At 35.2% G+C, this 13,311-nt stretch overlaps 1 pseudogene; it reads right to left on the bottom strand.

The window, feature by feature from the left end:
• The window catches only part of LOC107565114 (uncharacterized), a 33,623-nt pseudogene that overhangs the window by 17,392 nt on the left and 2,920 nt on the right, over window positions 1-13,311 (bottom strand).

Below are 13,311 nucleotides of genomic sequence, written 5' to 3' on the forward strand. Positions count from 1 at the left end.
AGGTGTCTTTCGGTGTCGGGGGAGTGCCCGGCCCCGAGCCAGAACCAGTCCGCCGCCATCCGCGGCTTCCCCAAATCTGCCAGCAGTTAGTGTGGCAAGTCCCAAGGACGTTAGTGTGGCAAGCCCCAAGGACGAATATGTGCCGGCTCCAGCCCCAGAGCTCGAACAAAGAATTCTGAAAAAAACATGGTATCATGGTTTCAACAAAAATATTAAGCAGCACAACAGTTGGCTGCTGGAAATTTTATTTTGGCATCACAGGAATAAATTAAAATTTTAAATAAATATATTAAAATAGAAAAAAGTTATTTTAAATTGGAATGATATTTTGCAACACTGCTGTTTTACTGTATTTTTGATCAAATAAATGCAGTCTTGGTGAACATAAGACCTCTTTCAAAAACATTAAAAAGTCTTACTGACCCAAAAGTTTTGAACAGTGGTGTATGTTTTACTAAAGAAAATGAAAGTGGCTACCACGATTCTTTTGTGTTTTAGGAGTTACCAGGGTGTTTTGTTTCTTAGGGTGTGTTGAAGGTTGCTTATTGTCTCACCTAATCTAATCAATAATCTGTCAGTCTAATTTTTATCTGGTTATCATTAGCTACATCGCATATAATCAGTTTTTCTGTCTCAGAAAAAGCCCTTGGGCTGTGGAAACATTAGAAGCCTCTCTTACAATCAGCCCTCTGTGATGCTCTAATGACCGTGGCTCCAGGTTCTTCTCTCTGTTTGTGTCTGTGCAGATTTGAGAGGGAAGGAAAGCGAAACGGAGTGAAAAGAAAAAATGCAGAGACTATGTTGCTTTGTATTGTGTTCATTTGTATTTAAGACCTCCTGTGTTCCCGTGCATGGCCCTTGAGTATTTGTGAATGAATGCGAGTGTGTGTGTAACAGTCCGCGCCTGCGTGCGTTCAAACACTAGATCCGATGAAAGGATGTCCCTGATTATTTAAAGGGTTTAGCTGCTTGTTTAGTGCAACTGAGAAGTGGCAGATAGATAAAAAAAAGACTTGAGCAAACACTGCCAGTATACTACAAAGGTTGTGCCTTTCAGAGAACCTAAAGCAAAGGACTCTGGGAAAACAAGCAGCCTTGGATTCCAGTGCAAGGGATCTTATAACCCCCCCCCCATCACATTGGCCCTTAAAACAAGGCTTAAGCCCAGTTCTTTCAGCTGAGTTTGTTGCTCAAACATTCCATCCACCTCCACCTTGAAGTAGGTCATATCAAACACTGAATGATTGTCTCCATGTGGAAAAAATTGTTTTGATACACAAAAGTGTCTGTCATTCATAAAATCACATTACATGCTGATCTGGGAAAAATTTAGGAGGAAGAAATAGTGCTGGAAAGTGTTCAAAGCATGAAATATGATCTCTGAGAAAAAGAGAATAACTCATATTTGAAAGGAATGAAATGCAATATTATCCTCATCATATTCTGACTTACTATAGAATTAAGAAATCACACTTTATTTCAAGGTTCAATTCTCGCCATTATCAAACCATTAATTACGACTTTTGCATCAATAAACTCCTAATTAATAGTTAGTAAGGTAGTTGTCAAATTTAGGCATTGGGTAGAATTAGGGATGTAGAATATGGTCATGCAGAATATGTGCTTTATAAGTGCTAATAAACTGCCAATATGTGAATAATAGGCATGCTAATAAGCAACTCAATAGTGAGAATTGGTCCCTGTACTAAAGTGTTACCGAAATTTAGTAGGATTCATTGGTTACAATGTAAATTAATGCATTTACAAAGCAACTTTTTGATTTTGTCATTAAATTAAACATTTTGAAGTGGAGTGTGATTGTGGAGCTTGACAGTCAGGGCTGCCACCGTTTTTCATTGTGCTAAGACAGCCTCCTTTTTGTTATCATACAAGTTTTCAACTTAAATGTGACCACTACACTACACTACTGTTTAATGTTTTTGAAACAAGTTCCTTATGCTTACCAAAGCTGCATTTATATGATCCAAAATATAGTAAAAACACCAATATTCTGAAATATTACAATTTAAAATAACTGTTTTTAAACGTAATTTATTCCTGTAACGGCAAAAGCAACATTTTCAGCCGTGTCACATGCTCTAATATGCTGATTTTATTATTGTTAATACTGAAAACAGTTTTTGCCACTTTATATTTCTGTGGAAATCATGATGCATTTTTCAGGATTCTCTGATGAATAGGAAGTTAAATAACAGAAGCATTTATGTGAAATGGAAATCTTTTGTAACATTATAAATATCTTTACTGTCACTTTTGATCAATTTAATGCATCTTTGCTGAATAAAACCATTAATTTCTTACCCTACTAAGTTTTCTAATTACGTATTCCATTAATACTTTTTGTACATTCTGTAGTTCACATACAATGGTCAGGGTACCTGTGGGTGTTGGGCTGTTTTCCTCTGAGTGGAGGGAGGTGTCGTGTCCTTCAGCTAATGAAGGCTCTAATGCTGCCTCTCTGTGGGTCTCCACAAGCTCCCCATTCACATGAATGTGCACCTGAAATCACCAATTAAGGCTCATTCATTCATTCAACGATCCATGTGAATACTTTAATTGATCCATTTCCATATTCTGTCCAATTCACTTAGAATGACCAGTTAAGTTAATGAACTTTTAGATTGTGTTGTATACAGTGATGGACTTTGATAAAGCGTGAATTCAGTATAATCAGGCCACTTTTTTCCATTCATCTCAATAAGAAACGTGAGCCAGTTTATGTGATTTCACCATGTACCATGACACTGTATTATTACCATATTCATAAAACATGGTATTATCATAGTAAAAATAATAATAGCAATATCTCCAGATCTGCTTTGGGGTGCAGGAAAAAGAAAGGTTTCAGCACTGGTGATCTAGAAAGAGAAAATATATATTAAATAATAGACATGGGCCAAAGATGAGATGTCCGCATCAAATTAAATTTACAAGTGATTTTATGTACATAGAAAGCATATTAAAAGCAAGTAAAGTGTCTACTTTAATGTTTAAAATAAAAAAATAAAAAAATCTAAATATGGGTGAAATAATGCACACCATCATTCAGTGTAAAATATATATTTATGTAAAAACGAAACAACATACTTATTCTGATCTGTACTTATTAAAATGTATAATAGAAAAAGTAATTATACTAAATGTTATTATATTTTAAATGATTAAAAACTTGCTGATGATAAATAGGTAAAACCTAGTAGTGGCAAAGATCTGTAAAGATTGAAAATTACAATTAATTTGATTTTGTGGGCTGCACTATGATGCTTAAATACAGACTTTTAACGTCATCATCAATGATTCATGTTCTAAATATGCCTGCCATGGTTTTATGGTATATAAACTACTGTTACACTAGAAGTCATGGTTAAAATTTATGATAGTCATTATTTTTTCCTCAGAAAAAAATTTAAATAAACCGGACACATTCTAATGTACGAAGAAAAAAAATAAAGCTTTTATTGTTTTGATGCTTGAAAACACATTTTCGCTTTTGACCGACATGCATCATTTGGTGGTACACTTTTATGTGAAGTTCTAAACAGTTTTTGTACTTAAAGGGGTCCGATTATGCTCTTTTACAATGTCTTGAATTTGTTTTGGGGGTGTACTAGATGCTCTCATGCTTGGTGGATGCATTATTTTTTACATAATTTACATTATTACAATACTTTTCTCCCCAGTCTGGCACAAATGGCTTGATTAGTTCCGGGTTTGATGAACGCCCGCCTTCCGAAAAACGAAATATGATGTGATTGGTTAGCTATCCCAGTGCGTTGTGATTGGCGAACAGCTTAGATGGTGTTTCAGTACTAGGGATGGGCGATGCCACTTATTTTGTTTTCGATACGATACCGATATTTCTCAAGGCAGTATCGTCGATATCGATACCGATACTTCTGAACTAAACTTTTAAATTATGAAATTTATTAAATTACTAAGAGTAAAATGGGTAATGATAACCACTTAACTTTGTTTAAAACGCATTTTAACATTCAATACGCCTTAATTGTAACTTATTAGGTTATCTTTTTGTTTACACATGGTTCAAATATGTTTTTTGTTTACACATGATTCGAATCTACAAATACTACAGTTGAACAACGGTCACTTTAGTAAAACCATGGTTAATTTTCATAAGGGACTGCCAGTGACAGGCTGTTGCATGCATAAAATGCAACCTTTTTTGACAGTGTATGATTTATATTAACATTACCGAATAGAACATGATCAATATTATCTTTCAACGTTCAATTTCAATAAATTTAATTGCACAAACTACGTAGGCTAATTTCAATTTGTTTATTGTGAAATAACTCAAACATATATGTTTTTATTCTTCTTTCCTCTGATAAGCATTGTTCAGGGCTGCCGTTCCCAAAAGCTTTAATGCTTTCTTATGATACTTTTGGGAAACGCAGCCCTGTTTGAATGCACCGTCAGAAGTGAGTGAACGCTCTCTGTGATGGATTGGTTCTGTCTTGCAACATTTGCGTGTGTTCAGATGAGCAGGAAAATAGTTATATCCTACACAATTATTTACTAACATAGGTTATTCGTCCAATTAAATGCCTTATTTTTTTGTTAAATAAACAAAATCACTGGTAAATAAAACACACCTTAGTATTGATATTTATTGTTTGAGTATCGATACTTTCGATACTCGCATCAGTATCGATATATCGATACTTCAGATCGATACGCCCATCCCTATTCAGTACTGCCCCGCCCCTTGCCAAAGCAGCAAGTTTAGTTAAATATGGCGTCAATATTGCCATATCAATTTGAGCCGGATTCAGACCCAGAGAATATTGAACAAGAGGAACCTTTGCACGCAAGGATATTGCAAGACATATTAGAGTGGTAACGTTATTGTTTTTTTTTTGGCTAAATCACGTTTTAGATAGGATGTCAACAACTGCTTAAAAATAACTGCATTTACTATGTTCAGATAAATGCATATGTATTATTTTTATTGTTATTTAATTCTAACATTATAACATGAATTGCAGTGAAACTGTTATACAGTTGAATTTATTTATACCATAGTCCAGTGTTTCCCAGGCGGCATATATATGCAAACTCATTCTCTGCCAGCATGAGGCGCTGTTGGAGTGGTAGAGATCAAAGTTTCCCCGGTAAGGGCTGTACACAAAGCAGCACTCCGCTCCAAAAAACACTGCTTTATCAGACATTACATGCAAGATTAAATGAAAATGACATCCAATTTTCTGAAGACAGTCGGTTTCCTTCAGAAATACAGTGATATAAAAACACCCACACTCAATGTATGGGAAACACTGTAGTCTCATAATTGAAGTGTAAATTATTGTATTGTACTGTCAGCAATTTATTATAAAAACTTTTTCATAATTGTAACATACATATTTACATACATAATTATTCAGGTGCATGTGTAATAACTTTACGAAAACTTGAGGCTACAGCAGCACTTCTTCTTCGTCGTCTTGTCTGATGCACTCAACCAAGCGTTCTAACCACAATCTCGCCCCTCCCCATCCCCCAACCATTCGAATTTCCGTAGGCAGGAATTATTTTAATGATATTCTAATGGCCCGCTTTGTGACATTACAAAACCCGGAAAACAAACGCTGTAGTCCAAACGAGCCGTTCGTTGTAGTTCTTGAAAAGGGATTTTTAAAAAAAACTAAATATCTCCCTTTGGAGTGGACTTTGAGATTTGCAAGTTTGAAGATATTTTTTATGCCCAAACATACACACTACACACTGACTAAAATTCAAAAAGTGAAAAAGCATAATAGGACCCCTTTAAAGAACTGCTAACACTTACATTCTTGGTCGTCCTCCCACAATAGCTGTGAGTTCTGGAGCTGCAAGAAAGAAAGAAATTACATATTGGCCTAAGTTGTTCAAATGTTCTTTGGCTTTAAATGAACAGGGAGCTTAACTTAAGTGGTTTGGAAACAGAGTAGGACAAAACTGAGCTGAGGTTTATGCTCACCCATGCCTGTTCCCGCTGGTGCCACCTCTCTGGAGAAAAGCTTCAGCGCTTTCTTCTACTTGTGATGGACAGCCATCCAAACCACAGCCTCACGAGGACTCTGCACAATAAAGAACAGCCTCAAAAGCTGCAGGTTATTTGTTCTAAATGTAAACAGACAGTTTACTAATTGTTAAACACAATTTTCAACATAAAACAGAAACAGACAGCCTACTGTTTCAAACGCATGTGGTCCATATGTGTCCTCAGCACCCAGAACTTGAATGTTGACTTCAGCATAGTCCTCCAAACCCAGCTGTTTGAAAATTCACTGGGTCCTACAGATACAGTATTTCATAATGTAATTTCACAACAGCACAATTTTATTAGCCATTAAAGCTCTAGTGGGGTTTAAAAACTTTTTAAACACTGTACATAACAACCTCTATTTAGGATATTTAATCTTAGTTGTCTTAATCAACTTTATACCAATTTGTATTGCTGATTCCTAAGGCAAACAACAAATTATATAAACTATTTTAGCTATAAAACCACTACGAATAACCTCTCAACCTTTTAATAATGCTTTCTGCTGTTCTTCTGGCTTTTTCCACAGCTCTCAGACCACCAACAGGACAAACTGCCATCGCCCTGAACCCATCCATATATGTGGCACAAACCTTAAGAAGACAAAATATAAACAATAACCATTTTCAAAAGCAGCTAATTTATTACTTTTCCATTACTGCATAAAAAAAGACAATTAAACTTAAATTGAAATGACTGACTTCAACCAACCAAAGCAGAAATGTTGACCAACCTTGTAGTCAGCTGACGGAGGTGATCCTTTGGCACCATCTACTTTCACTGCTCCTCCATCCACATCTAAATACATATAAAGCCCAGTCAGAGAATTTATGAGGTATTAGCTTTGCCCTAGAGTTTTAAATGTTCAACAGTTTTACTTCAGATCAAATCAAGCTAGTGTACGTACATTAGCTTATTGATTACACAGACAATGAGATGGAAGTTTAGGGGACAAAGGAAATATTTGTTTTGTGACAAAGAAAATAACATTAGTTAAATTGCAAAGAGGTTGCAAAGGTTATAGCAGATAGCTGGAACCAGCTCTTAGGTAGCCAGTCTAGACAACTGGTGTAAAGTCAATGGGCTGAGTCTCGGAGTCAGACATTTAGAGATAATAAACAAGCAACCATCTGATCACTGCATGAGGACTTTCTACTGGAGATAAGTACTGTCATCAACCAGCTTTGGCTTGCTTAAAGTTATCTCTCCACAATTTTGAAGATATTACTATTACTATACCTATAAATATGCCACTGCATGAATATCAGAAACAATCATGCATGTACAATCCAGTAAAAGTCGACTGACCTGGTATCTCAGTAATGGTGACACTGGAAAAGTCACATGTGACATCAGGCAGGAGGTAACGCTGTGGGTCTCCGATTTCATACACTAATTGCTCTGCCACTGTACCAAATGAAACCAGCCCACTGGTTTTTGGAGGTTTAGACAGTGTAAATGAACCATCAGAAGAACATTCCACCACTGGGAAGCCCATGTTATCCCTGAAAATATAACAAATAAAATAATGTGAGGATGTATTTGAAGTTAATCAATTTACAGTTAAAAAAAATAAAATAATAATAATAAAATAAGTGAACTTAGACACAAGGATACAAGACATCTCAAGTGTCAAGGAGTCAAGAACATGTCTGTGTCATATTTCACCCCAAAATCAAATTAATCAGATGGTTTCTGATTAATTTGATTTTGGGGTGAAATATGACACAGATTTCAACACTTGCTTAAAGAGAAGGAAGCCTATTTTCAGGACCATTAGGATTTTTGCACATTATTTTCATGACAATTAAGCACAGAAGCACAATAATAAAATTGTCATCACTGTAATGTAAAACAATGAAATATTTCAATTAAAGTATTTATACTTAATGGTAGTATGTAAAAAAAAGTAAAAAAAAAAAGTTTCTGTTCATCAAAGAACCCTGAAAAAAACATCACAATTTAGGCCAACATATTAAGCACCACAACTGTTTTCAGCATTGACAATAATAAGAAAAGTTTCTTGAGCAACAAATGATCATATTAGAATGATATCTGAAGGATCATGTGACACTGAAGACTGAAGTAATGATGCCAAAAAATTCAGTTTTGCACCACAGGAATTTTAAAACATTAAAATAGCAAAATACTATTGTAAAACCTTTGAAGATTATATATATATATATATATATATATATATATATATATATATATGTTAGGGGTTGAATTTCTTTTTTAAAAGGTTTTAAAAGGTCTGATTTTTTCATCACATAAAAGTCGAGTCGAAGTTGACTAGTCACTGATGACGCCATTAATGAACAAATAAGTCTGGAGCTGTGACAAACACCTCGTGCACAGCTATGGCATATGACGCAGTGCTGCCCACATGGCTATTGCTCCTATAACAGCTCATTTTTATCAGTTCTTTTGTCTTTGGGTCGTTATATTTCTCACAGATTTCTGCTAAATCAGATACAGATAAAGTAGCACAGTAAAGATTACATTCATAGTTAATGCATGCATTAGTGAGATGCAATGCATGCATCACGTCTCTCTACTAGTAGTGAAGTTGTGGGATTTAGTTATTAACCCTATGGGCCTCTTCGTTTAGGGGTCACACTTGGCTCGACCGAAGCCTTGAAATTTAACTTTTTTTTCAGGAAAATAAATTTTTGTTTAATAATATTTTTTTTTATATTTCTCACAGATTTCTGCTAAATCAGATACAGATAAAGTAGCACAGTAAAGATTACATTCATAGTTAATGCATGCATTAGTGAGATGCAATGCATGCATCACGTCTCTCTACTAGTAGTGAAGTTGTGGGATTTAGTTATTAACCCTATGGGCCTCTTCGTTTAGGGGTCACACTTGGCTCGACCGAAGCCTTGAAATTTAACTTTTTTTTTTCAGGAAAATAAATTTTTGTTTAATAATATTTTTTTATTATTATTTAGAATTTTGAGGGGATTTTATGATACATACTATGCAATATCTGTACAATTTTAATTAGCTATTTTTTCCATTAGAATTTATATATTGTTATTTCATGTTAAAACAGAGTGAAAACGTTTAAAATCCATTTTTGAAGTGAGAATTGTGCCATCTGGTGGTATAAAAAAAAAAAAACTTGTGTAATGTCATGTATACTCCTGTAGTTCCCTATATACACATATATACAGAGGCCTTTGGATTCCCATTGTTTTTAGACATAAATTCTTCATTTTATTACGTTTAACTTTTAGATATATATTTAGACATTCTAAAAGACTACTTTTTGTCAAGGTTTAGACATTTTTGGTTAGAGAAATATCAGGTTTTGCATTATGATTTCAATCAATCATTGAATATTCTCAAAATTTGCTCTGTTGCAGTCTTACCAGTTAATTTCTGTGTGTGTGTGTGTGTGTGTGTGAGTGAGTGAGAGAGAGAGATTTTTTTTTCATTTATTCATTTTATTTCATATTCTAAAAAAAAATTGCTCTGTTGCAGTCTTACCAGTTCATTTCTGTGTGTGCGTGTGTGTGTGTGTCCCCTTGATTGCTGTGCACTTTTGTTCTGCACAGTGGCTGATTTAATGTGACAAAAGTCACCAAGAGTCATCTCATTCTGATGAAGCCACAATTTTTAAAATTTCGAAATATATGCTTGAACTTTTCAGCTTCTAAGCTATTTTATTGAGAAATCACAGAACAGTGTTGACAATATATTTCCGCGCTGAATGATTCTGTGTGCGCGCGATGTGCGCGTGATGTATGAGCTACTGTCTGTAGCCTATGTGTGTGTGTTACAGTGCTGCAGCACATTAGATTAGAACAGCGATTAACTTACCTGTACAATAAGCTGTTTAAAACGTGCATTCTCCCGTTCAATTTCGAGCATCCAGTAATATAATCACACGTCTTGTGGAGCGCTTTCGGAGTATGCATTTATTTGTAATTTTATCTGTTTGGAAACGGAGCGTAAATGTGGAAGTCCTTCAAAGATTTCTTATCCTGCTGCACCCTCTATAGGACCAGCGACTAGTCGACGTCAAGCTTAAAGTATCATGGCAGAGCATTGAAGTCGACTAGTAGGTGCAATCCCTAATGTGTGTGTGTGCTTGTGTGTGAAATATGCCATGAATATATCAGATTTTAAGTGTTTACCAGTCAGGAACCATGTGCCAGTCTGTGAAAATCCCTCCTGTGGCCTGTGCACCACACTCAATCAGATGACCAGCAAGGCTGCAAAAGAAAAAATCAGTTTAATGAAATTTCACAGCAATCAAAACAGGAACAGAACTTGACTAACAACATAAATGTGGTTAACCACAAATATTCTTACGCTGAATGGTCTTTCACACCATGTGACAAAAACAAATGAATCATGCATGGCTGTCTGCCCTTATGTTCACCTCAGAGTATATTGTACATATCTTTGTCCAGCCTCTGCTGATCTGTGTTTTCAGCAGACAAACTTGTCGGATACATTGCACCTGTGTGTGTGTGTGTGTGTGTGTACATATATTTTAAGAGCTCAGAGTTTACAGTACCTCCCAGCAGCCAACAGGCCATAGTTTTTGCAGTCCCATGCAAACCGTCCAAAAAAGCAAACAAAAATACTTTTTTCACACTGAATAACATTATATAAATGATTTATACATTCATTAGAGATTTATTTTGTAAGCAATAAAATGTGTGTGTGTATATATATGTGTGTGTCTATATACAGTGGTGGCCAAAATTATTAGAACACTAGTATTTTCAGCAGCTAAAAAATGGTTTTAAGTAAGTTATTTCTATCTTTTGCTGTAGTGTGTCAGAAGGAAATATCAGTTTACATTTCCAAACATTAATTTTGCCATTAATTGTAATAACCCAGTGAGATTTTTGTTTGCACAAGGAGTCTGACAACAGCAGTGCTTCACACAGAGATCTGATCTCAGCATCATCCAGTCTGTCTGGAATCACATGAAGAAACAGAACAAACTGAGACAGACTAAATCCAGAAGAACTGTGGCAATGTCTCCAAGATGCTTCAAGACACCTACCTGCAAAGCTACAGAACAGTCCTGTTAAACGTTTTAGGCACTTGTGTAAAAATGCTGTAAAATGAGGATGCTGTCAAAGATAATGTCATAAATAGATTTTCTTTATCAATTAACTTCTATTAAAATTAACGCGTTATTAACGCATTTAATGCACTTGCCCCACCCCAGACCTATGTGGGTCATCTGACATTTCATACAGTTGATTGATGACATATATGATGCAGGGCAACAACCTGGAGCCTAGAGAACGTAGTTAGAATGTCCCTAATATTCAAGATTTTGAAATATATATATATATATATATATATATACATACATACATACACACTCATACAAATCAAATGTACTGTATATGCACAAATATACATACAGAAATACTATTAAAAACCATCGCAACAACAGAGACTTAACAAGAAAATTAATGTAACTGATTTGAATTTGAATGTGAATTTCTTCTTGGATTAAGTCTAAAAATCTCCCTTCAGATGCTAAAGTAAACTCGGCTCTTTCTTAAAAGACATGCTGCTGGTGTGTTACTTGCTTCTGTTTTAGTTTTGTGCCGATGAAGGAGGTTAAAATTACCAACACATCGTCACAGAGGAGGAATGAGGCACAACAGCTGTTGCACAAGAGAAAGAACGTTCTTGCGTGACAAACTGAACCGAATGCATCAGCGGTCCAAGAACCACAGCGCTTTCCACACAACGTCCCGTCACTACAATATTAGCTTCGAGGTCCAGGCACCATTTAATAGGGAAGGCGCTGTGACAAAGACACAAGAAAGCTGAACCTCATATGCACAAACCACCAGTCCGTGTAGCTCATACCCCAAATACGCATTCATGTTGTGGATGGTCTTTGGAAGTGGTTTCTTTCCCTCTGAATCAGGCATCCTGAGTTCAGTCAAAGAGTCTTTCTAGGATACACAACAAACCAGAAGATCACAGGGAACACTGTTTGAACGTTTCTCAGTAAGGATATACTATATATCGAGTGCTGTGGCTGTGTAGAAATCACTACTACTATCACACATACTTAGTTTAGGAATTTGAACGAACTCCTAACAATTACTGCAAAAAGTAGTATTACCCCTTAACTGTCACCGTCCCACCTGTGGGACGCTTGGCACTCTTTTTGTTGTTGTCCTTTTTCTCTATCAAATCTTTTAGTAATCATCATAAATCATATATCATTTGAAAGCTTAGAAGCCCAAGATTCATCCTGTGTAAACCATTTTGAAATCGGACATTGCGTTACCATGGAAATGGTACTTTAAAATCTTTTGGCGGTCTCCTCCCCCTTAGTGGGCGGTGTCAAGTGTCATATTACAAAATGCATTACGCTCTTTTACAATCAAAACTTTTTATAATCTTGACAAAAAACATATCATTAGAAAGGTCTGAGTCTCAGGATTCCATATTTGGTGGAATATAGAAGTAATATTGACAGACAAATCTAGATATTTGTGACAGAAAAATGCATTAAAACATTTAATGGAGTTTGGATGGCACCCGGTGGCTGTTTGTGGTATAACGCTCTAAATAAAATCTCACAGGAACCTCAATTTTTTTTCATATCAACTTCAAATTTGGAACATAACTTATTTAGACATAAGGCTTTAATTTTATACCAATTTTAGAGTAGAACATGTTATGTAAAATATTTATTATATATAAAATAACATTAATATAGTGCATTTTCTTTACAGTAAATTTAAACTACCATAACTTTTTAATACTTAAATTTTTTTTTGACCAATTTTTAAATTCCACTTTTGCGATAATCTGCTGATTTTATTCTTTAAAAAGAGACCAAACTTATGTCTGTATTCCAAAGTGTTCATAAATGACAACAATTTAAGTTTGGATAGTGCACCTGCATGCCTATTTAAAAAAATGGGGGGTGACACTATTAACTATAGACTACCTGCAAAGCTACATTTTCAGCATCAATACTCCAGTATTCAGTGTCACGCTCAGCTTTTCTGCATTGTCTTTTCATACTCTGAACTGCTGTTGCACATGATCCATCAGAAATCATACTAATATACTGATTTGGTGCTGAAAAAAACATTTCTTATTATTTATAATCTTGGAAACAGCTGTGCTGCTTAATGTTCTTGTAGAAACTTCGATAAAATTGTTTCAAGATTTTTTTAATAGAAAGTTCAAAAGAACTGTATTTATTTGAAATAGAAATCTTTTGTGACATT

The sequence above is a fragment of the Sinocyclocheilus grahami genome, unplaced genomic scaffold (assembly GCF_001515645.1).
Source record: "Sinocyclocheilus grahami isolate Dianchi unplaced genomic scaffold, SAMN03320097.WGS_v1.1 scaffold25.1, whole genome shotgun sequence".
Taxonomy (NCBI): Eukaryota; Metazoa; Chordata; class Actinopteri; order Cypriniformes; family Cyprinidae; genus Sinocyclocheilus; species Sinocyclocheilus grahami.